This window comes from Petaurus breviceps, unplaced genomic scaffold, assembly GCF_028583685.1.
Source record: "Petaurus breviceps papuanus isolate PSGF00001 unplaced genomic scaffold, PetGlider_PUasm1.0 556, whole genome shotgun sequence".
In the NCBI taxonomy this organism is placed as follows: domain Eukaryota; kingdom Metazoa; phylum Chordata; class Mammalia; order Diprotodontia; family Petauridae; genus Petaurus; species Petaurus breviceps.
In genome coordinates, this window is record NW_027186374.1 from 1,720,525 (window position 1) to 1,746,384 (window position 25,860).

General features: G+C 37.3%; 2 long non-coding RNA genes across 2 annotated transcripts in view; both read left to right on the forward strand.

The window, feature by feature from the left end:
• Nucleotides 1-6,068, forward strand: part of LOC138172941 (uncharacterized) — a 150,944-nt gene extending 144,876 nt beyond the window's left edge. The window contains exon 2 of the long non-coding RNA XR_011171273.1: nt 5,767-6,068. This is a non-coding gene — a long non-coding RNA (uncharacterized lncRNA). The remainder of the gene's footprint in view (nt 1-5,766) is intronic.
• Nucleotides 3,716-4,857, forward strand: LOC138172940 (uncharacterized). The gene is made up of 2 exons (XR_011171272.1): nt 3,716-4,631; nt 4,736-4,857. It is a non-coding gene; the product is annotated as an uncharacterized lncRNA (long non-coding RNA).
• Nucleotides 6,069-25,860: the final 19,792 nt, after the last annotated feature.

Sequence of the window (25,860 nt, forward strand, 5' to 3'; positions counted from 1 at the left end):
ATAGATAGATAGATAGATAGATAGATAGATAGATAGATAGATAGATACACATACATACATACATACATACATACATACATATGTGTGTGTTTCCTTTAGAACATGGTCCATCCTCTGGTGAAGACTTCTAGTGAGGGAAAAATCACAGCTCCCTAAGTCAGGCCATTCTATTTTTGATGAGATAGTTGCCCTTGCTTTAAGTATAGATTTCCCGTTTCATTTTCTTGTCATTGCTGTTGGATCTGCTCCTGGGAAGTCTAAACCTTGTCTTTCATAACTGATATTCACCCACTTGAAGACAGCTGCTATGATTCCTCTCTCCTCTCCCCCATTCCTTCTGTCTTCTGCCTTCATTTCCTCACCCTTCCTCACTTTCCTTTTTGCCCTCCTCTACATAATTACCATCTCCTCTAAGTCCTTCTTAAACTATGGTAATCAGAATAAAACACATGATTCCATCTATGGTCTACCATTACAAAATATGTTTTAATTATTACCTCCTTCTTACTGGAATCCATTCTTATTAATTTATATAAAAATAAACTTAGCTCTTTTGGCTGTCACCTCACCCTGTAAATTCATATTGAGATTTCAATCCACAAAAAATGACCAAATCTTTGTTGCTGTTCTCTCTCTCTTTCTTTTCCCCAATCCCTCAAGAAGAGTGTTATCTGATGACATAACTCCCATCTTGTACTAATTCATTTTATTTTTGAGACTTCAAGAAAGATTTTAATGTATTTTAATGAAATATTATCTGGTTAGATTCAAGCAAATATTCTACCCTGATGTGGTATGCCAATATGTTGAGTACTTCTACTTTTGTGTCATCTGGAAATGATTGCCATTGTGTATATTCCTTTATCTATGTCTGTGAAAGGATACAAAGACAAATGCATATCCCTGGGGAACACCACTGGAGATTGCCTCCAGGTTGATATCAAGGTGTACATGACCACTTTTTGAAAAAAAAAATCTTTCAACTAATGCCCAAACCCCATCTCCAGAAACAAATTTAAAACCCTTAGCTTGGCTCTTCACAGCGTGCTCCCATATTTTCTTCCAAATTTTCTTATACTTTAATTCCATACATATGTCTGAGGATTCAGTCATACTGGCCTGCCTATTGTTTTTTGAACAAAGAAACAGACTGATGTCATGACTTTGCACTGGCTATTCCCCATGTATAGAATGCCCTTTCTCTTCTTCTTGCATTCTGACTTTAATAGTTTCCTTCAGTTTTGTAATGGCAAGCACAAAAGTAGTTCACACCTTGTTTCAGCTATTGAATTAACACCTTGTTTCAATTCAAGTTTCTTTTGAGCCTTGTATCAATCTGTAAAGAAACAGAACATGTGAACCCTAGAACTCATGAACTCCTACAACAGGAAGGGGAGGAGCTAATGATCATATATAAGGAGAGGTCTTGACTAGAGAGAGCAGAACTGAAAAGATGACTATTGTGGTAGCAGAGTTAAGGAGAAAACTTGTGGTATGCTGGCACTCTGTCTGCTGTATCTGTGTTGATGTTTCTTTGTGATGCTTTGTACAAAAGCCCTGGGACCTTACTGGAAGCTCTGAAAGGGGATTTTCTGGTGGATGTTTGCAGAAGACCTGGAGGAAGGTTTTGGAGGTCCTGGGCCTTTACTGATGATTGTGCTTACCTTTTGGACCTTGTTTGTGGGTTTGTGTTGATTTCTATGTTGATGATTTGTGTTGAGTTCTCAGACATTGTTGGTGGGGCTGAGTTGATTTCACAGGCATATCGTGACTTGATGATGGTGTGTGGCAATGTTTATGAATGTTATTGTGGCTCTTTTAATCTTTGTCTTTCAAGAAACAGGATCTGTGAAGGGCTTGAGGTGAACTGAACACTGTGAAATTCAATATGGAACAGGAAGTGGATAAAGAACTGGAGAAGGATCTGGAAAAGCAATGGGGAGCTGCCTGCCTTTGAACCCTAGTGACAGTTGGAGCTGGGACCATGGAAGAGCAAACATGGAAACTGAGAGTCAGCCTCAAGTCAAGCTTACAGAAGAATTTACTTGGATATGGTGCACTGGCTCAGAAGATTATACTTCACTGTGACCTAGGGGTAGAGAACTTTGACTTTTGTGCTTTGTGATTGAATTAAGGATTTTGTGTACGACTAAATGATTGTACTTTGTTTAAAACTATGTGTCCACTTTGGTGAAAATTATGTGGCCATTTTACTGATAAGTTGTTGAGTTGTGACATGGTGAATGCTGTAGTTTGATTTTCTGTGTTAAGTTGTAACATTGTGAACGCTTTATTTTGATTTTCCATGAGCATTTTGCTCTGATTGGTTTTGAATAGTGAGTTAACTATACTATGTAATCAGAATCTTGAAAGCTGTTCAGAGTAGCAGTCCTCTGGAAAGCTACCTGTGCATAGCTTTACAAATTTACACTGCATCCAACCACACATATACATTTTTGGCATGTTGTCTCCATCTTTAGAATGTAATCTTCTTGAAGGCAGGGGATGTATTTTTTTTTGCCTTTTCTTTTTTTAAAAACTTTAATTTATTAATTTGTTTGTTTCCTTTTAGTTTACAGGATTCAATTCCACAATTCCTTGAATTTCACATTTTGTCCCCCTCCCTTCCCCCCCCCCATGGCGGCTTATTATCAAGTATAGGATCTGTAAATACTTTCACATTATACAATGGTCAGGTTATAAGGATGGATTGTACAAGCTGGAATGAAAAATGGTAAAGAGGACATAAAATCAAATAAGAGAATGAAAAAGATCAGGTATTTTGCTTCCACCTGGATATAAATTTAGTTCTTTCTAGTTCTTTCTCTGGATGCACATTTTTCTCTCCATCATGCGTCTTTTGGGATTGACTTATATCCATGTATTGTTGAGAAGAGTCCAGTCTATCAAAGTTGGTCATCACAGATATGTTGTGTCTATAATTGTGTACAAATTCCTCCTGGTTCTACTCTTCTCACTCAGCATCAGTTCTTTTAAGCCTTTCCAGGTAAATATGAAGACCTCCTGCTCCCCATTTCTTATGGCAAAATAGTATTCCATAACATGCATATACCACAACTTTTTCAGCCATTCCCCAATTGATGGACACCCCCTTAATTTACAATTCTTTGCCACAACAAAAAGAGCTGCTATAAACATTTTTGTACATATGGGTCTTTCTCCCATTTCTATAATCTCTTTGGGATATAACCCTAGGATTGGTATTGCTGGATCAAAGGGTATGAAAGTATTTATAGCCCATTGGGCATAAATCCAGACTGCTCTCCAGAAAGGCTGGATCAGTTCACAACTCCACCAACAATACATTAGTGTTCCAGTTTGCCCACATCCTCTCCAGCATTTGTCATTTTCCTGTTTGGTCATCTTAGCCAATCTGACTGGTGAGATGTGGTACCTCAGAGTTGTTTTGATTTTCATTTCTCTAATCAAGAGTGAATTAGAGCATTTCTTCATGTGCTTATAGATAGCTTTAATTTCTTTCTCCAAAAACTGTCTGTTTATATCCTTTGACCATTTATCAATTGGGGAATGACTTGTATTCTTATACATTTGACTCAATTCTCTGTATATTTTAGACATAAGTCCTTTGTCAGAGACATAGGTTGTAAAGATTCTTTCCCAATTGTGATAGTAATGGCAATTAAAGATTCCCCTGTATTGGCTTGGTTTTCAAATTGATTGTGTTAAAACCCAGAGTTTGTTAATCCCACCTGTGGGATGGGGTTGTTGATGTGAAAAGAAAGTCCTGAATTGGGAGGAGCTGGTGACGTAGATTTGGAGAGACACTGGAGAGAGGCGGAAGATCTTTTTTTTTTGGAAGCTGCACCTCGTGGAGAGAGACTAAGAGAATTGCTGGTGGCCGCTTTGAATTGCCCTGGACTTTTGAGACCTGCCCCCTGAGGTGCCAAGGACTGAGGAGACATGGCTGTTTTGCTGGTACTTTGTCTGTCTGTTTTGATGTTATTTTGCCAGATTTGTCCACTGGTGAAAGACTGTCCTGTTGAAGAAGTCCTGGAACCTGGCATTTGGTTAAGAAGGCCTGAGACTGTCCTGCAGACAGAGAGTGAATACTGTCCACTGGTGAGGGACAGTACTGAGAGTGAATACTGTCCACTGGTGAGGGACAGTACTGTTGTTGCAGGGGTCTGGAGACTGTCCGGCAGACAGAATGAATACTGTCCACTGGTGAAGGACAGTGCTGTTGTTGCAGGGGTCTGGGAGCCTTTCTGTTGGTTCAGAAGCCCTGAAGAAGGATTTTCTTGTTGTATGTTTACAGAAATCCTGGGAGAGGGCTTTGCTAATGTGTTCAGGGGTTCTAGGACTGTTCTACAGACAGAGGATAAATTCATGAAGGGACTGGCAATGTATCTTATGGCCTTGCTAAGCCTTGTCTCCCCAGTAACTAAGATTGCTGAGAACTTGCCTCGTGTCAAGATGAAGAAAAGACCTCCATTTGGGTATTAAGTGCTGTGTTTAAACTTGATGTAACTCTGGGGTAGATTCAATTGTGATCCAGGGGTGGGGAACTTTTGACCTTTTTGTGTTCTATGGTTGAGCAAATGAATGTATTTTACTTATGTTTGGAAACTAATCTCCATCTGAGAAGAGGGGTTTTGTGGTGGACCAAAAGAAGGTATAGCCTAGGGGTGGAGTAGTATTTAGAACAGGGACTTTGTAATTGATTGAATGATTGGAAAGTCCTGGGGTGGGGTAGGCCTTGGAGATGATTTAATCACACTTAGTAAATGCTGTATTTTGAATGATGTCATGTTTTGATCTTCTCTGTTCTGGGTTTGTTACTGAATAAAATAGAGAGCACCTATGCTGGTATTTTGAACCTGGGAAGTTGCCTTTGCTTGGTATTACATTACACCAATTTCCCACCTCCCTCTTAATCTTGGTTACATTGGCTTTATTTGTACAGAAATTTTCAATTTCATGTAGTCAAAATTATCCATTTTACATTTTATAATGTTCTCTAATTCCTGTTTCATCATAAAGTCATTCCCTCTCCACAAGTCTGATAGGTAAACTATTCCTTGTTTTAGCAGACTGCTTACAGTATCAACCTTTATACCTAGATAATGAACCCATTTAGACTTGATTTTGGTATATGGTGTTAGATAATGGTCTATGTCCAGTTTCTGCCATACTATATACCAGTTTTCCCAGCAGTTTTTGTCAAACAGTGTGTTCTTATCCCAAAAACCAGGGTCTGGGGGTTTATCAAACAATACATTACTGTAGTCGTTGACTTCTGAATCTCGTGTGCCTAATCTATTCCATTGATCCACTTCTCTATTTCTAAGCCAGTACCAGTAAGTTTTGATGACTGCTGCTTTATAGTACAGATTGAAATCTGGTAAAGCTAGTCCACCTTCCCTAGCATTTTTTTTTCATTAATTCCCTTGATATTCTGGACCGTTTATTCTTCCAGATGAATTTTGTTACTATTTTTTCTAACTATATAAAGTAGTTTTTTGGTAGATTAATTGGTATGGCACTAAATATTTAATTTAATTTAGGTAAAATTGTCATTTTTATTATATTAGCTCGACCCAGCCATGAACAATTGATATTTTTCCAATTAGTTAGATCTGACTTTATTTGTATGAAGAGTGTTTTGTAGTTATGATCATACAGGTCCTGGGTTTGTTTTGGCAGGTAGATTCCCAAATATTTTATAATGTCTTGTAATGTAATGTCAAGCAAAGGCAACTTCCCAGGTTCAAAATACCAGCATAGGTGCTCTCTATTTTATTCAGTAACAAACCCAGAACAGAGAAGATCAAAACATGACATCATTCAAAATACAGCATTTACTAAGTGTGATTAAATCATCTCCAAGGCCTACCCCACCCCAGGACTTTCCAATCATTCAATCAATTACAAAGTCTCTGTTCCAAATACTTCTCCACCCCTAGGCTATACCTTAATTAAGTCCACCACAAAGCCCCTCTTCTCAAATGGAGATTAGTTTCCAAACATAAGTAAAATACATTCATTTGCTCAACCATAGAACACAAAAAGGTCAAAAGTTCCCCACCCCTGGATCACAATTGATTCTACCCCAGAGTTACATCAAGTTTAAACACAGCACTTAATACCCAAATGGAGGTCTTTTCTTCATCTTGACGAGAGGCAAGTTCTCAGCAATCTTAGTTCCTGGGGAGACAAGGCTTAGCAAGGCCATAAGATACATTGCCAGTCCCTTCATGAATTTATCCTCTGTCTGTAGAACAGTCCTAGAACCCCTGAACACATTAGCAAAGCCCTCTCCCAGGATTTCTGTAAACATACAACAAGAAAATCCTTCTTCAGGGCTTCTGAACCAACAGAAAGGCTCCCAGACCCCTGCAACAACAGCACTGTCCTTCACCAGTGGACAGTATTCATTCTGTCTGCCGGACAGTCTCCAGACCCCTGCAACAACAGTACTGTCCCTCACCAGTGGACAGTATTCACTCTCAGTACTGTCTCTCACCAGTGGACAGTATTCACTCTCTGTCTGCAGGACAGTCTCAGGCCTTCTTAACCAAATGCCAGGTTCCAGGACTTCTTCAACAGGACAGTCTTTCACCAGTGGACAAATCTGGCAAAATAACATCAAAACAGACAGACAAAGTACCAGCAAAACAGCCATGTCTCCTCAGTCCTTGGCAGCTCAGGGGGCAGGTCTCAAAAGTCCAGGGCAATTCAAAGCGGCCACCAGCAATCTCTTAGACTCTCTCTCCACGAGGTGCTGCTTCCAAAAAGAACTTCCGCCTCTCTCTTGTCTCTCCAAATCTACATCACCAGCTCCTCCCACTTCAGGACTTTCTTTTCACATCAACAAGCCCATCCCACAGGTGGGATTAACAAACTCTGGGTTTTAATACAATCAATTTGAAAACCAAGCCAATACAGGGGAATCTTTAATTGCCATTACTATCACATGTCTACAGTAACTTTAAATGGGATTTCTCTTTCTACTTCTTGCTGATGAATTTCATTGGAAATATATAGGAATGCCGAGGATTTATGTGGGTTTATTTTATATCCTGCAACTTTGCCAAATTTATTTTTTGTCTCAAGCAGTTTTTTACTTGATTCTCTAGGATTCTCTAAGTATATCATCATAGCATCTGCGAAGAGTGATAGCTTGGTCTCTTCTTTGCCTAACTTGATTCCTTTGATTTCTTTTTCTTCTCTAATTGCTACTGCTAACATTTCTAGTACCAGATTGAATAAGAGGGGTGATAGTGGACACCCTTGTTTTACCCCTGATCTTATGGGAAATGCTTCCAGCTTCTCCCCATTACATATAATACTTGCTGATGGCTTTAAATAGATGCTACCTATTATTTTAAGGAAGGCTCCATTTATTCCTATACTTTCTAATGTTTTTAATAGGAATGGATGTTGTATTTTGTCAAAAGCCTTTTCTGCATCTATTGAGATGATCATGTGGTTTCTGCTAGTTTTATTGTTGATATGCTCAATTATACTGATGGTTTTCCTAATATTAAACCATTCTTGCATTCCTGGAATAAATCCTACCTGATCAAAGTGTATTATTCTTGAGATAAGTTGCTGTAGTCTTTTTGCTAGTATTTTATTTAGAATTTTTGCATCTATATTCATGAGGGAGATTGGTCTATAATTTTCTTTCTCTGTTTTATCTCTTCCTGATTTAGGTATCAGTACCATATTTGTGTCATAAAAAGAATTTGGTAGGACTCCTTCTTCAGTAATTTTCCCAAATAATTTGTAGAGTATTGGAATCAATTATTCTTTAAATGTTTGATAGAATTCACTAGTGAATCCATCTGGCCCTGGAGATTTTTTCCTAGGGAGGTGACTGATGGCTTGTTCAATTTCTTTTTCTGAGTTGGGATTATTTAAGTAATTTACTTCCTCTTCAGATTATCTGGGCAACTTTTATGTTTCTAAATGTTCGTCCATTTCCCTAAGATTGTCAAATTTATGTCCATATAATTGGGAAAAATAATTCCTAATAATTGTTTTGATTTCCTCTTCATTGGAGGTAGATTCACCCTTTTCATTTTTAATACTCATAATTTGATTTTCTTCTTTCTTTTTTTATCATATTGACTATGGGTCTATCAATTTTGTTGGTTTTTTCCTAAAACCATCTATTGGTTTTATTTATTAGTTCAATAGTTTTCTTAATTTCGATTTTATTAATCTCTCCTTCAGTCTTCAATATTTCTACTTTAGTATTTAATTGGAGATTTTGAATTTGTTCTTTTTCTAGGTTTTTTAATTGCATGCCCAATTCGTTGAGCTCCCTTTTCTCTAATTTAATCACGTATGCACTCAGGGATATAAAACTCCCCCTAAGAACTGCCTTTAATGCATCCCACAGATTTAGGTATGTTGTCTCATTATTATCATTCTCTTGAATGAAATTACTGATTGTTTCTATAATTTCTTGTTTGACCCACTCATTCTTTAGGATGAAATTGTTTAATTTCCAGTTAGTTTTTAGTCTGTCTTTCCCTGGCCCTTTATTGCATGTGATTTTTATTGCATCATGATCTGAGAATGATGCGTTTAATATTTCTGCTTACTGCATAGAATTGTGAGGTTTTTATGCCTTAGAACATGGTCGATTTTTGATTATGTGCTATGAACCACTGGGGAGAAAGTATATTCCTTTTTATCCCCATTCAGTTTTCTCCAGAGATCTATCATACCTATCCTCTCTAAAATGCTGTTCACCTCCTTAACTTCTTTCTTGTTTATTTTGAGGTTGGATTTATCAAGTTCAGATAGGGGAAAATTAAGGTCTCCCACTAGTATAGTTTTGCTATCTATTTCTTCCTCTAATTCCTTTACCTTCACCTCTAGGAATTTGGATGCTACACCACTTGGTGCATATATGTTAAGTAGTGATATTGCTTCATTCTCGATGGTGTCTTTTAACAGGATATAGTTTCCTTCCTTATTTCTTTTAATTAGGTCAATTTTTGCATTTGTTTTATCTGAGATAAGGATTGCTACCCCTGATTTTTTTAACTTTAGCTGAGGCATGATATATTTTACTCCATCTTTTTACTGTTACCTTGTGTGTATCCCTCTGTTTCAATTGTGTTTCTTGTAAACAGCATATTGTAGGATTATGATTTCTATTCCATTCTGCTATCTGTCTCCGTTTTATAGGAGAGTTCATTCCACTCACATTTACAGTTGTGATTGTTATCTGTTTCTTTCCCCTTATCCTATTCCTCCCCCTGTTAATGTTCATATTTTTCCTCCCTTCTCCCTTCCCTCCCTTAATATTTTTCCTTTTGACCACCACCTCCCTCAGTGTTCCCTTTTTGGCCCCCCTCCCTTTTCCTCCCCTTTTCCCCTTAGTACTTCCCTCTCTACAAAGCACTCCCACCCCCCTTTTGTAACCCTTTCCCCCTCCTACTACCTGTAGGATATTGTTATACTTAATGAGGTATGCTATTTTTTCTTCGCATCAAGAATGACAGGAACAGATCTCATGCGAAGCTCCTCTCCCTCCCCTCTTTCCCTCTAAAAAGATGTGTGTTCTCCTTGTTTACCTTTCTAAGTCACTGTTGCTTCTCATAATTGGAGGTTGAATTTTCCATTGAATTGTGGCTTTTTTATCAAGAAGGTCTGGAACTCTGTTATATCATTGAATGACCATCTCTTTGCCTGGAAGAATATGCTCAGTCTCGCTGGGTATGTGATCCTTGGTTGTAATCCGAGCGCTTTTGCCTTCCTGAAAATTGTATTCCACTGCCTCCTATCTTTCAGTGTGGAGGCTGACAAATCCTGTGCAATCCTCACTGTGGACCCTCAATATTTGAATTGTTTCTTTCTGGCCGCTTGAAGTATTTTCTCTTTTATCTGGTAGTTCTGGAGTTTGGCCACAACATTTCGAGGATTTTTCAGTTTGGGATCTCTTACAGCAGGTGTCCAGTGGATTCTGTCGATTTCTATTTTCCCCTCAGGTTCAAGTATCTCAGGGCAGTTTTCCTTAACGAGCTCTTGGAGAATGTTGTCCAGGCTCATTTTTTCATCATAATTTTCTGGTAGGCCTATGATTCTCAGATTATCTCTCCTGGATCTGTTTTCCAGGTCAGTTATTTTTTCTTTGAGGCATTTTACCTCTTTTTCTAATTTTTCATTTTTGTTGTTTTGCTTGGCTAATTCTTGGTTCCTCATAGAATTATTTGTTTCCATTTGTTTAATTCTGGTTTTTAGCAAATCATTTTCCTTGGTTAATTTTTGAAGCTCCTTTTCCATATTATACACTTTTCTTTTTAGAGAGATGTTTTTCTCATTATAATGCTTTTCGAATTCTGCTATTTTTGTTTTGAGAGAATTATTCATTTTCTCTTCTATCTCTCTCATTTTGCTTTCAAAGTTCCTTTTGATCTCATCTAGGAGAGCATTCTGTGCTTGGGATCCATTCCCTGTTGAAGTTTCAGCTGTGGGTGTGGAGTCCACATTGTCTCCGTCTGAGGTTGGTTCCTCCCTCTGAGGATAGTAGGACTCTAGAGTCTTTGTCTTTGTAGTCTGCTTTCTACCCATTTTGAGGCAGGGTCCTAACCACGCCCTTCCTCTAGGATCCCAAGACTTTACTGTAGAGGGTTTTGCCCTGGACAATAGTTACTATATTTTTAGGGTCAGAGGGGGGGTTTGGAGCAAGTGGGGTTCACTCTGTCATCCTCGTCTTTGGAGGTCCTGAAAGGGGCTTTTTTAAAAAAGATTTCTGTGCTATGATATGGTAGCCCCAGGAGTGTTTGCTGTCCGGAATAGGGGCCCCTGTCTTTGCTTCTTACCTTGCTCTTTCCAGTCCCAGCCCTTTGGTGATAGGCCTGGTAGTGGACCTTGTGGTTGGTGGGAAGACTTACCCTCGGAGTTGATCAGGCCCCTTCATGGCCTGCGTCCGCGCGCCACCGCCACGCCTACCCGCCACGCCTTCACGCGCAGGCCGCAGCGCCTACCCGGCCTGCGTCCCTTGCCTTTTCTTTCTATTCCCAGTGCTTAATACAATGCTTGGAATATAATAAGTAATTAATAAATTATTATTAACTTGAGTGACTGAACTTCTTCCTAAAGTCTTTTCTACTTTCCCCTCCCACTGGTTCCTTCCATCAGAGATTACCTCCCTTCTTTTCTTTATGTCTTATATATACCTACTTATTTACCTCTTTTCTCCTTCATTAGAATATGAGATCCTTCAGAAAAAAAGATCTATTTTTTTCTTACATTATTTATAACCTTGGGACTTAGCAAAAACCTTGACACATTGTAAGAACTTAATGATTTCTTGCTGACTGATTATCCTTTGGTCTAGCATGCATCTTTCCAAATTTCCATAATGTCCATATGATCTATTCAACTGGTATGAAAATTGGATTTATATTTGCTTCCTATTTAGAATCTTGATGTAGATGAAATAAAAAATCCTGAATCAAAAGAGACTTTGAAAGAAAGAGTGAAAGGAAAAAAAAATCAGAAGACCCAGACAGTCTTAATAATTCTCACCTTTGTGAGGCAAAGAGAAACAGAAGTCACTTTTGGTTAGCTACTGGTGTGTTGGACTAGTTGGCCCTGAGGTTTGATGAAAAGCTGACATTTCATGTAAATCTATTTCTAGATGCTTTTTGAGACTCTTATAGCACTGTTTCATGCATTCTGTGAGAAGTAGAAAAAGCCCTAGATTATCCAATTTGAGTTCATATCTTAGCTCCACTACTCACTGTTAAGTGACCTTCAGCAAATTACCTTATCTCTAGTCATTTATTTTCTTATTTATAAGATGAAATTGACCTAAGCAACAAGAATATAAAGGGTTTCTGTTCCTGTCTGTCCTCCCATTGCTAGAGTTGCCCAACTCTTTTACCTAGTTTACATTGTTAATATCTCCAGTTTATGGACAAGAAATCAGAGGGGTCATGTGATTATAAATGTAAATGTTTTTAAGATCACCGAAGCCATGTAACACAATTCTTTTGGTTTGCAAATTTTGAAAGTGATATAGAGTGTTTAAGTGAATATTCTAGAGTTTTGCCTTGCCTATAGTTAGAAGACATGAGGTGCAATATGTACCCAGGTCTTCCTATCTCCAATCCCAGTGTTCCAAACTTTTGGTACTGCTTATCCAAAGTCAAGAATTATATAAAGGTCAGAGTGCTGAATGTAGTCTAATTGTGATCTCCACAGACTTCAAGTCCAATGCTCTTTCCATCACAACTTCTGTGGCACCAGCAGATTGACAAAGTATCTTTTCTTCTGTCAGGATGGAATTAAACTGAGATGGCCATCTTGCTTTACAGAAAGCCAACTTTGCTCTGCATGACAGATTTTATATATCAAGAGTAATGGAGCCATTCTCTTTAGGCTAAATTTTATTAAAGTTTCTTAATGCTAGATATAAAAATGAATCAGCGCTGTGCATATATGACCACAGGTCATCTTATTCCAGCAACATCTTGGGCTTCTGCAGAAAATGAAAGAACTTGCTGAAGCTGAATTATGATAAGCTGCCCCAAGGAGAAAGAAAGAAAATCCCCAGAGGGAGCATTTGTCTTCTGTATCTGCACTCTACTGACTGAACCTGATTGCCTTCCGTTGGTGATGCTGATTCCTCACACCTCATAAAACTTCACATCTGAAATGGAATCTCAAATTCCTATCCCTGCTTGGCCATTCACTTTCTGAATGACTTTGAACAAGCCAAAGTCCCTTTAATTTTTTTTTTTTTTGCTTTATGGAGGGGGAAAGGCAGGGTAATTTGGGTTAAGTGCCTTGCCCAAGTCACAGCCAGTAAATGTTAAATGTTTAAGGCAGAATTTGAACTCAGGTCCTCCTGACACCAGTGACAGTGCTCTAAGTGCCACTTAGCTGCCTCCAGTGCCCCATTCTCAATCTCACTTTTCTCATATGCAAACTAGAGATGATGTTACCTGCCTCATAGAGTGGTTAGGAAGATAAACATGGTATCAGAAATAAAATGCTCGATCAATTGTCAGCATTATATGCTTGAGTACAATCATTATTCTTATTTGATTATCTTAGGCTTTCTGAAATTCAGGGTGTTTTTAAATCTTTTTAATGGAAAGTTACACCATTTAATAACTGCGCTCTTTGAGCTCTGCTCGTTCTTGGTGTTTTGGTTTTATAGCAGATTCTCCATGTGAACCACACTGGCCTGCTAGCTGTCCTCCAAATCTCTCATTCCATTGCTAATATTTGTGTCTTTACACAGGCTACCTGATTTATGAAAGATAACACAATGACATGCGTGATGAAGGAATGAATACATTCAGAATTCGTTCTGTTTTAGGATTCAAAGAGTACCCATTAATGGTTCTGTTAGTATAATAGAGTATGCAATGGATCACTTCTTGGTCCTGTGATATGTAATATTTTTATCAGTTATTTGAAAGAAAGTATAGATAGTCTGCTTAGCAAATAGTTAGAAAAAAAGTTTAGGGAAGAGTGAGACAGAAAGAAAGAGAGAGAGAGAGAGACAAAGAGAGAGAGAGAGACAGAAAGAGAGACAGAGACAGAGAGGCAGAGGATTTATGGAGCATAGATTAGTGCTCATTGATGTAGTAGCCAACACAACATATGAAAGAGTGACAATTCAAAAGCATCTTGACAGGTGAGAGCTAAATATAATAGGATGGAATTCAGTAGGGATATATAGAGTCTTAAAGTTGGATACAAAAAGTCAATATACAAATATCAACTGGGAAACACAGAGAGCCAACTTGTTCCAAGAAGGATATGGTTGTTTCTGAGGATTGCAGACTCATGAGGAATCCACAGGGTCTTTGGCAATCCCTGAAAGTAAATGCCACATTAGGAGAGGCAAAGTTTCTGGGAAGAGGGAGGTGTTAGTTCCAGTGTATTCTTCCCTTGTCAAAACTCATCTGCTTTACTGTGCTTATGTGTACTTATGTGAAACTTATAAGTTTCAGAAAGATCTTGGTAATCTGGGTTGTGTCCAAGTAGGACAATCAGGAAGATGCTAGGTTATGAGTTCACATCATGAGTATCAGATGAAGGAATTGGAGATCCTTAGTTGGAAGAAGAGAAGACTTGAAGGGAATTTGATCATTGTGTCCAAATTTGGAAGAGCTATCTTGTAAAAGACGGATGTACCTTGGTCTCCAGGCCCAAGAGTCAGAATTAGGGGCAATGGTAACAGATTTAGTGCCAGAAAAGTCCCTAAAGATGAGAACTGAAAGGAAGAGAATCATCTGTGCTCATAAGTTGATGATTTTCCTCTTTGGTGATTTTCAAATAGTGCCTCTTCTTTGTCAAGTATATTTTGTTGGACATTTCTTCACATATGGGTTGAACTGGATGGAAACTGAACTGCCTTGCAATTCTCCAAATCTATGGTTCTCTGCTTTTAAACATTACATCTAGCTTGATATCACTGATCATATAGATATTACATGTAATCAGCATTATTTTTCCCTGAATCCCTTTGCCAAGCATCTCTAACTTCCTGCCATATGCCAATGGTTGATGTTTTAAATGACACATTTTTTTTACCAATGGTAGACTGAACACTATACTTGTACAGGGAAGAGCAATGGTCTCCACGTCACTAAATCATTCTTAGACTTGACCCAACTCAGTGTCTCAGGGTAACGAAGAGGCCTTCTGGGAGTCCACAACATTCACAATGACCTTTCTCATTTCAGTGTTCATAAAACACTGCATTAGGGACTAATTAATTTTCCAGCTACTATTGAACATGATATAAGTAAAAGTGCTTGCATCTTATTTCCTTTATCTGGAGACTATGTGGTCCATGAAAATAGGATCTGTCCTGTTGTATAGAACTTCTCTCTAACCACTTTCCCCTCTCACTCTAGCACTGAGCATGGAAGATGCATGCACATTTTAAACACTTCATTACTTTTTGAATTGTAAAGAATTGGATGCCACTGGCTGTTTGACATGTCAATCTTCATTACTTTTAAGTAGTGATGACCTTAATTGGCAATGGTCTCTTCCCTTAATCAGATCCTTATTGTAACTTCTGGAAAGCAAAGTCATAGATTCAGGGAAACGTTGGTGCCAGAGCCTATGAATTCACAATTACCATGGACACTTAGATGATAGGTTTTCTTCTCTTTTTTTTGGAGGGTGGACGACAGGGCAATTGGGGTTAAATGATTTTCCCAAGGTCACAAAGCTAGTAAGTATTAAGTGTCTAAGGCTGGATTTGAACTCAGGTCCTCCCAACACCATGGCTGGTTCTATATTCACTGTGCCACCTAGCTGCTCCAATCAGTTATCTTATTTAATAAATTACCATATTGGTTTTTGTAATAAACAACCTTAAAAAAATCCCTGGATTGTGTAGTGAGAAGAGCTCTGGACTTGCAATTAGGAGACATGAATTCACCTTCTGCTAACGCTATTTATTGGGGAGTTTCCTTTTGGACAAGTAATCTTGACTCCCTGAACCTCAGCATTCTCCTCTACCAAATGAGTATAATGTTACTTAAATAACCTACTGTTTAGAATTGTGATGTCCCATAATCCTGTGTCAGAGTGGTGGAAGGAGCGATTCAGCAGCCACCAATGACATTGAACCTAAAGTCAGAAGCTTGAGTTTGAATCATGACTCTGCTACCAATCAGCCATGACCCAAATCTTAGAAAGAAGAAACCTTTCTGCTTTAGGCTTCCAAGATAGTTCAGATTGGATTTGTGCTTACTTACCTAAGACTAGAAAACATCTTTGAAGCCATTTAGTCTTATACCACTTTTCTTTGTTTTTTTACAGTTGAGGAAATTGAGGTAATAGAATTACAGCAACATGAAGAAGCTAAAATAGGAAACGGAGTGCCCAAAATGGAGTACTGGACCCTAGGCTACCTTTCTCCAGCTTCAGTGCTACACACAAACACTTAGTCGCTTTCAACTTGAAGTTCTCTGATTCTGCATCTGTGAGATCTACAGTATCAAGGTTCCCTCCAGCTCTCAATCTTAGAAAACAAGGAAATTGGTTTAAAATGCTATTAAATTGTAGGCTCTTAAGATAAGCTCTCAGGAACTTCAACATTCTCCTTACCCTGCTGACTGACCTCTTTGTAGTCTCCCAAATTCCAAACCATGGAATGCTAAAATTAGGCCACACATTTGCATACGTCTCAGATGAAATGTCAAAATGACTTTAAAAAGGCAACAGGTGAAGAGTCCTGCTAAGTGATGTGAGAGCAATTAAGCCCTTTTCAAATGTTTTGTCTATATATAGTGTGCACATCATTGCTCACAGCATGGCCCCTTTAAATGCACGTCCCCATTTTATGTGTTTGGAGGCACTGTTTAATTACAATGAATAATGAAGCCATTTTAAAGGCACACTGTCACAGTTAATAGTGTGAATAATTAAAAGCACAATAAAGTTGATTTCCTTCTTGCAGATGGCATTCTGTCCTCCAAGAGAATTGTTGAGACTTTATCTCCCTGTCCCTACCCACCAAAATGGTTCTGTTTATAAGAAATGATCATTGCCTGATTTAATTAAGGATATTGCATTCTCCACTGATTACAGAATATGAATATTAGCAAAATAAACCTTTGTGAACTTCCTTAGATAAAAAGTTCCCATGAACCAGTAGTGACAGATGTCCACAAACATTGTTGGAGAAAGTTGTTTTCATTTTTGTTCGGTTTGGTATTTTGCTTTGGAGTTGTAATGGCCCATGTACCACAGCTACGCCATTAACATTATATAGATGGGGAAACTGAGGTTCAGAGAGCTGAAATAATAACTGACTTCACAACCTAGTCCCTTACAATCTCTCCTTCTAGTTTATTCTTCACTCCTTACACTGTCTCTCCTTCAGGACTGCGGTATAGTCGACTTTCAGAATAGCTGGTTTCCTTCAAAGTTCAACTCTGAAGAGAAATTCTTCACAGAGTAAATTCCTCAGTCTGTCCAACTGCTGGTGTTAGTGTTACTCTCCAAAGCTCATGGGATTAATTTTGGGTGTATTCATATGCATATATGTGTGTATAAACCCACTCCCACCCATACACATATATCTAATGCAAAAAACATTTATGAAGCACTTAAAATATTGTACTTCATAGACTCTCTCAGCTGAAAGGTACCTAAATATATGCCCAGTCAATGTGTAGACCACTCTATATGAAACCCAACCTAATCAATAGTTATCCAGCTTTTGCTTAAATTCTTCCAATTGGGGTCTATGTGTATGAGTATGCCTTTGAGGCACCTGGTTCCACTTTAGGACAGCTTGTAATTTTAGAAAATATTTTACAGAAATCAACTGCAAATTGGTCTCTTTACACCTTGCACCCATCCCTCTTAATTTACCCTCATAGTCCAATGTAATCCCTCTTTCCCAAAAAAATAAAAGCCACTCAGATACTTGAAGAAGACAGCTACCATGACTCCTCTGAAAATCCTCTTTTTTGAACCATATGTTCCTAATTTCTTCAGGAGATTTTGGATATTTGCCAGCAGTCTGCTTTGGTGAGGTGTACTCTGGAACATGTATAAAGGGCCTATCATTTCCTTATTTCTGGAATCCACTTACAACTTAAGATCCAACAACTTTCTGAGCATGTTGCTGATTCATATTGAGCTCTGATAAAACTCCCAGATATATTCAGAGGCATTTCTGTCTAGCTATCATTGCCTAATTCATTCCCATGAAAGTCCTATTTGGCCCAAAGAATAAGTTGTATATCCTGAATTTACTTCATAGTGCCTGATTCAGCACAATATTCTTTTCTACCAAGAACTTTGTTCATTCTGATTTGGTCATCAAGTATATTAACCAATACAATCACTATCTAGATAAAACAGATTTGTTCTTTTTACTTTTATTGATTTTTAATGATAACTGGAGATTACTTCAGCACAAAAGCAGGAGATTTTTATTGTGGCCTTGATTTCCCCCTTCTTCCATTCTTTACACCCCATTCTCATACCCTGAGTAACCTTTGGTAAGAACCTTATTTTCCTTGGTACTTTATCTTCTCAAGTTTAAAATGAGAATTGTACCTGCCCCATACACTTCAGGGTTGGGATGAAGACTTTGTGAGAAAAACGAGATCATCAGAACGGAAGTATTTTATAAAGGTGTGAGATATACAAATGGAAAATATTCTTGTGTCTTACTCAGAACCATTGTAAGAATTCTGAGAAAGTAAAAATATAATATTTTAAAAGCTCATACATCATGTTTTATTTTTTTCTACCAAAGTCCACTTGCAATCCTCTTCATGACTCAGAATCTATGCTTGGTGTAGCAAGTAGTGGTCCAATTATCGCTTTGGACCATCTTGTCCTTGGCCCTGCAATTATCCTGCTTTCCTCTATTGAGGTCACCAGAATTTATACAGTAGTTTCCACAGATGCTATTTCCTCTCAACTTTGAATTTCTTATTCTGTGACTGAGATGCCTTGGCTGAGGATTCATGAGTACAACAAATTATTTGTTGTGTTTGTCCTTGGTTTTCTAAAAGGACCATGGCATCAGGGAAATGATGACATGACTTGCAGTTGATTTTGATTTGAGTGAGGGAGGGCTGTGCAAGGTCACCAGGCTCACTTTCTCCTCCAGAGCCATCTGGATCCAGTGACCACATATTCATAAGGATGACTCGAGATTACCCTCAACGTAATGGGAGACCCTGGCTCTTTTAGACTAGGACATTTTCAAGTACTCACTTAGAATGAAGTAACACCCATTCAATGAATAGGCTGAAAAGCCAAGCATGAGCAGCTTTCAAGAATAATGCAACTGTGAACAACTTTCAACATTCTGATTAGACAGTACAGTGAACACTCTATTTATTCAATAACAAACCAGAGGAAAACATTTATAGAAAATCAAAATACAGCACTTGCCATGCTACAATTTATCACAGATAATCAAAATAAAGCATTCACAGCAGCTTAACACTAAAAATGATCACATAGTTTTCACCACAATGGTCACAAAGTTTTGAACAAGATACATTCATTAAGTCATTCCATCACCTAAATCATTCAATCACCCTTAAGGAGGTTTGCCTTAAGGGACACAAAGTACAATAGGCAAAGTTCTCCACTCGTGGGGCACACTAAGTTAACACAATCAGTCACTTATTCAGTCACTTATACACTATTTAATCATCAGAAAATATACCAGCCCTCCACCCCTATGTTACTAGTAAATTACAATTTCTCAGTCAGTACACAGTATCCAAATAAAGTGTTATTTTAGCTTGACTCAGGGTGTTCTCTCAGATTCTCTGGATCCCCTTCCATGGTCTTAGGTCCTACTTGAATTCACCAAACTCTCAACTGAGTCAAAGGCAGACAGAACCCAGGGCCTTGTCCAGGTTTCCATGTACTTCCTGTTCCACACTGAAGCTCACAGTGTCCAGTCCACCTTAAGTCCTTCACAGTCTCTGTTCCCAGGAAGTCAAAGCTTAAAAAAACATGAACAGGTTCATACAAAATATCAACATCACAGTCATGCTTCTTCAGTCTTTGGCAACTCCAGTTGACCCTTGGACATCTTTGCCATCTCCCAAAAGCTCTGGCTGACCCTCAGACTCAGCAGCTCCTCAGCAGAAGCTGCAGCTGGTTCCTAGAATCAAAATCACTTTGCCCAGGTTCTCAAAATCAAAATCATCTCCAGCCTGGGAGGTGTTTCCCCTACATCCTCCCCAGTGTAAGCAATTTCTGCTTCCATGAAGCTTGCTCCAAGAAGATCTCTCTGACCCAACAGGAACTTCTCCTTACACACACAGACAAACACACATACACAGATACACACACAGACACAGAAACATACATGGCTTTATCTCCTTACTGTTTCAGCCAACCCCTTCCTGTTATGGCAGCAACAGAGGTTCATACCTTCTTTTTCTTTAACAGAGGCTTAATTAATTACTAAGTGCCAAGTACCTCTAAGATTAGTAATACAAAAGGAACTTCAAATTTTATCAATATTACATAGACCTCCTTAAGAAGTGAGTTAGGAAAAAGAAGAAAAAAAGGAATCAAACTGGGATGGGAAGACACTCAGGGTTGGAGTTTGGAAGAGAAACCATTGACATTCACTCTAAGCCAGGAGGGCTCAAAATGTAGACATTACAGTTTGGCAAAAGGTGGAAGGAAATGAAGGAAGGATGGAAGGAAAGGAAGGAAGTTTGGAAGGAAAGAAGGAAGGAAAGAAGGAAGGAAGGAGGGAAGGAGGTAAGAAGGTAAAGAAAGAAGGAAGGAAGGAAGGAAAGAAGGAAGGTAGGAAGGAAGGAAGGAAGGAGGGAAGGAAGGAAGGAAAGAAGAAATATAGTCAGTAAAGTCTAAGTTAACTGTACAGCTTCCAGCCATCAAAATTTAACTTCCTTTGGAGAGGATGAGAGGGAGAGCGTGAGGATGAACTGAGTTACTCAACTACCTGGGTCCCCATTCAGAGGGTTTGGTCTAGTCACACTTACTTATATCTCTTTCTAACTCTATATAGCCTCTAGGCAGTGTTTCCATCCTATTCAGTCATTTATCAGGGTCATATTCCCATTTAGTCTATTGTCCTAATATATTGCGTCTTTTGCTTTGCTACTCCTCTTCTCTCTCTCTCTCTCTCTCTCTCTCTCTCTCTCTCTCTCTCTCTCTTTCTCACACACACACACACACACAAACACACATACACTTACACACACAATGCACTTCTTTCTGTGGACTCAGTGATCAAATCAACAATGACATCTCTTTTAAGAGGACAAATATATTCATTATTCTGTGGATTTCTGGCAATCCGTGTAACTCTCTAGGTCAAAAATACCCATAGCCAACACTCTCCTATATGTATTACAGCCCTATAATCAAAGATATTCTATATATATATATATATATAAATATTTATTTATATATATATATATATATATATCCCCTTTCTCTTCACATCTTAGCACAGAACCTGACACATAGAAGTGATTTAATAAATGTCTTTTTATTCACCCATTTTCATTCCATTTCTTCATCTTTTTTTCCCCCAGGGATACCAAGGTTATCAGTTGTTACCAAGTTGGAAGGAATTGGTGTTAGAACCTGGGGCCAGAGGGTGCCTGGAGACTGAGGACAAACTGCATCAAAAACAAAGAGCATCAGTACTGGAAGTCGGGTCACAAGGGAATCAATTATTGCACCATCTAAGCCTTACATTCTAAGGCAGACAGAATTTGGGATCTTTGTTGTCAGGCGGAGGAATTCTGCACACGATCAAACCCAGAGAGAAATGAATGTGTTTCTACATGTTAAAAATCATACCTTTTCTATTATAAGCTTTGTGTTCCTCCCAAGGGATAAAGAGACTGATGTTTTCCATAAGAGAAAACATGAACTTAGATTTGTTCCCAGTTCCAAATGTCTAATATGTACTAGTTTTATATTTCTTACAAAAAATAGAAGCTTTTATGTGAAATAAATCATGTCTGTATCTGCTTCTTTGATCTCATCTGAACCTGACAACAATCTTTTCAAATGGTTACTTTGGTTAATATCACCATACCCATTTTATGTATGAGGAAACTGAGGATTAAATAAGATAAGTAAACTGACAACGGTCATGCAGTCCTTAATATATGAAAAGAATGATGTCAGAATTCAAATTTTCTTGATTCTACTTCTCATATTGTCAAATACTAGAGAACTTCATAATTCTCTACATAAGTCCCCAACCATTCAGCAAAAGGCGACGACCTTGAAAAAAGGATTTGTTGTTATCATTGAGTAATTTCAGTTATATCTGACTCTTGAAGATGCTATTTGGGGTTTTGTTGGAAAATATCCTGGAGTGCTTTCTATTTTCCTTATGAAGCTCATTTTAGAGATGAGGAACTTCAATGAACAGAGTTCAATGACTTGCCCAGGGTTACACAGCTAGAAAGTGTCTGAGGCCAGGTTTGAACTCAGGAAGGTGAGTCTTCTTGGATTCAGACCCAACGTTCTATTTACTGTAATTCTGAATTCTTAGAAAAATGTGGTCTAAGAAAATTCTAGAATTTTAATAATAATAAAAAAATCAATGGTCAATAGTATTAATTAAGCATCTGTTTTTTGGTTTTTGTTTTTATGCCAGTAATAGCACAAGTCACTGGTGATGACAACATGAGTGGAAATAATTCAAGCCTACAAAGAGATTATATTCTATCAGAAAAGACAATATGTATACACAATATGTACAATATTAATACAATTTTGTATTATTTATTTATTTCATTTATGTCTGACTCTCCATTACCCAATTTATGTTCATTTATTTTTCTTTGGCGAAGATACTGGAGTGGCTCACAATTTCCTTATCCAGATCATTTTACAGAAGAGGAAAGTGAGGCAAACATGGATAAATTATTTTCCCAGTGCCACACATCTCATAAAAGTTTCTGAAGATGGATTTGAACTCAGTTCCTCTTGACTCCAGGAAAAACACTCTATTCCCTGTGCCACCAACCTGCCCCATAAATACAATCCAAATTCCTTTTATAGTTCAGAAGAAAAAGAGAGACAATCTACTCATTGAGCTGAACTTAGAACAAATGGAAAAGATGAGCTTACTGGATTGTAATTCCCATCATTCTTTAGAAAAGAAAAAGCAGTAGAGGTTTCTGGGAAGATGGTGAAGCAGTTTAGAAAAGTCCAAGCTCTTAAGATTCTCCTGAACAAAAGAGATAAAACAGCATCTCAGGACAAATATAGGTTATTGAAAATGAATAAAATAAGCATATGGGCAGAACAGTGGCCCTCCTGAGAAAATTAGAGAAGATCTGGAGAAAAAATCCTAAGAAGAATTTTTGTCTCTGTGAAGAATAAGTACCTCCAGACTAGGGACTGCTACAGTTCAGTGGCAAGCTTTGGGATTAGATGGTTTGGGAAGCTGCCTCAGTCCCAGCTATAGAAATTCCCTATATCTCTGAGAGAGTGAAGTGAGTTGGGTGTCTTAACCTGGGAATATCAAGGCAATCTTTACTGACAAGGTTCACCAGACTGAGCTGTCTAGGAGAGACACTGTCAGTGTGAGAAGGAATCAGCACATACCCAGATAGTGCAGGAGCAGTGAGGAGGGGATACCATTGTCTGTGGGGTCTTACAGGAGGCTGAAGGATTGGTTTTGTTTCCAGACTATGGAGAAAAACTGAAGATCTGAGGCAAGAGGCACTATGCTTCATATCTCAGGACTAGAGGGATTTACAAAAAAAAAAAAAAGCTACTAAAATGGCAACAACAACAACAACAACAATGAAAACGAACAAAGGAGAAAGAATCCAATTTGCTATGGGAATAGTGAAAACTGAGATACATCTTCAGTAGAAGGTACAAAAGCAAAGAAACCCTCTTCTACCCTAAACAGTGATGTCAAAAGGTTGTGTGCCCAAAAATAATTCATAGAAGAAGTTTAAAAAGACTTTAAAAATGAAATGACAAAGATTGGAGAAACACAAAAAATAGGAACAATCTACAAAGAACAAGAAGATTATGAAAAGAAAGCCAACCAATTAGAATAGGAAATCCTTAAATCTTAAAGAGGAAAATGACTCCTTGAAAATTAGGATTTGGCAAGGGGAAGCAATTGAAGTTATAAGAGATCAGGAAATAATAAAAAAATATAAAGAATTAAAAATAGAAGAGAATGTGAAACATCCCATCAGGAAAAATAAAAACTTGATCTGGAAATCAGAGCAAGAAAAGAAAATGTAAGAATAATCAGAGTACCAGAAAACTGTGATAAAAAACATTTTGATAAAATAATACAAGAAATACTTAAATAAATTTCAGTGAAACATTAGAACAAGAGTGGAAAATAGAAATAGAAAAAAATCCACCTATCCCCACCTGAAATAAATCATTTGACTAAAACCAACAGGAATATTATAGTGAAAATTCAAAACCTTAAGATCAAGAATAAAATATTATGATCAACAAGAGAAAAAAAAAACACAATTTAAATGTGGTGATGTCACCATTAGAATTACATAAGAATTAGAAGTGGCAACACTAAAAGACTGCTGGTCTTGTGATACTATGTATCCGAGAACAAAAACTCGTACCTCTGGCCAAAACTATGATGCCCAGCAAAGCTAAGCATGATTCTGGTGTCTTTTTAAGGTTCTTTAATGAATTGTTGGGTTTTCAGGACTTTGTTAAAAAAAATAACCCCTGATTTTCATACACATAAGAGCCAAGAGAAACATAAAGTACATACAAAAGCCCATGCAGAAGAGACTCAAAAAGAACAGGCTGTTTACTTTTTATGTGTGAAAAATATGAAAGATATGTCTAAGATTGTTATTAGTAATTGGGTAGTTCATAAGTAAAATTGGGTTATACCTGAGCATTATATGACTTCAAAAAGTAAAATTATTCACAAACAGCTAAAAAGAGTAATTATTTATCCAAATGAGATACAAGAGGAAGAAACAATTCAGAAGTACTAGATAGGAGATTACGGCTGTTAGTTCTAGAAACCTAATCTCATTGGGAATGGGTTCTAAGGAGAACAATAAATATACCTCTAGAAGAATATAAAAGTTTTCTAAATTAAGAAAGAAATTAAATGTTAAGGGTATAGGGAGGGAGGAAAGGATAAGGGAGGGATCTTTGAAGAGAAGGGTGAGGGAATAGGCTAAAGGGGGGCATAGAAGGGTGTTGATTTATGAGAGTGTTAGTATAATGGAAGAATCACTGGGGGCTAGCTTAAGTAATGAAAGGCAATGTAGAGGGTAGAAATAAAGTAAAGGGATGAAGAACTTTAGGAAATGAGTGATACACACAGACAAAACTAAAGATTAGAGTAAACTTTGTTAAGGAGAGTATATGTTTATAGATGTATGTAGGTAGGTATATATATATGTGTGTGTATGTATATGTGTGTGTGTATATATATATATGTGTGTGTTTGTGTATATATAAATATATATATATATGTGTGTGTGTGTATATAAATAGATTACACTTAGTTGTAGCATGGAAGAAGGGGAAAGGATAAACAAGAACAAAGTAAAAAATATACAGCAGAGAACAAAAGAAAAACTACAAGGGAACAAAGAAAATATAGAAAGCTTTCAATACAAGGTGTAAGATTATTATAAAGGTTTTCTTGAAAATGCATTTTTATTGCTATATATTTGAATCCTCTCATTCTTCTAAGCACATGTTTTTCTTACCATATTTTATATTCATTTTAATATTTGAATTCATAATTTTTTTCTTTTTGCATCGTGTATTTAAATTTTAGTATTTACATGTACAATTAAAAGAAAAGATAAAGTAAAATTTTTTTTTCTATTGTCAGCCCACCAACATAAAAAGTGCAGTGGAGTTCTGACTATTGCATTAGAAAAAAAAAATTAAACAAAATCTGAAAATCAAAAGAGAGATTAAGAAATTTGAGAACAAAGCAACAACAATAACAGCATTGAAAATGCAAATAAAATTAGGAGCTGGTTTCATTAAAAAAGAAAAAAAACAACTAGATAAGTCAGTAATTAATTTGATTTAAAAAATTACCGGCATCAAAAATGAAAAGGAAGAGTGCGCCACCAATTAAGATGAAATTAAAATAGCAATTGGGAACCATTTTACCCATTTCTTTGTCAAGAAATCTGACAATTTAAGTGAAATAAATGAATATTTACCAAAAAGAATTCCACAATAGCAGAAGAATATTTAGATGCTATGAAAAAGAAATTAAACAAGCCATTAATAATATACCTAAGAAAAAAATACACAGGACCAGATGGATGTACATGTAAATTGTCCTAAACATTTAGGGAACAATGAATACTAAAGCTATATAAACTATTTTGGAAAAAAAATGGC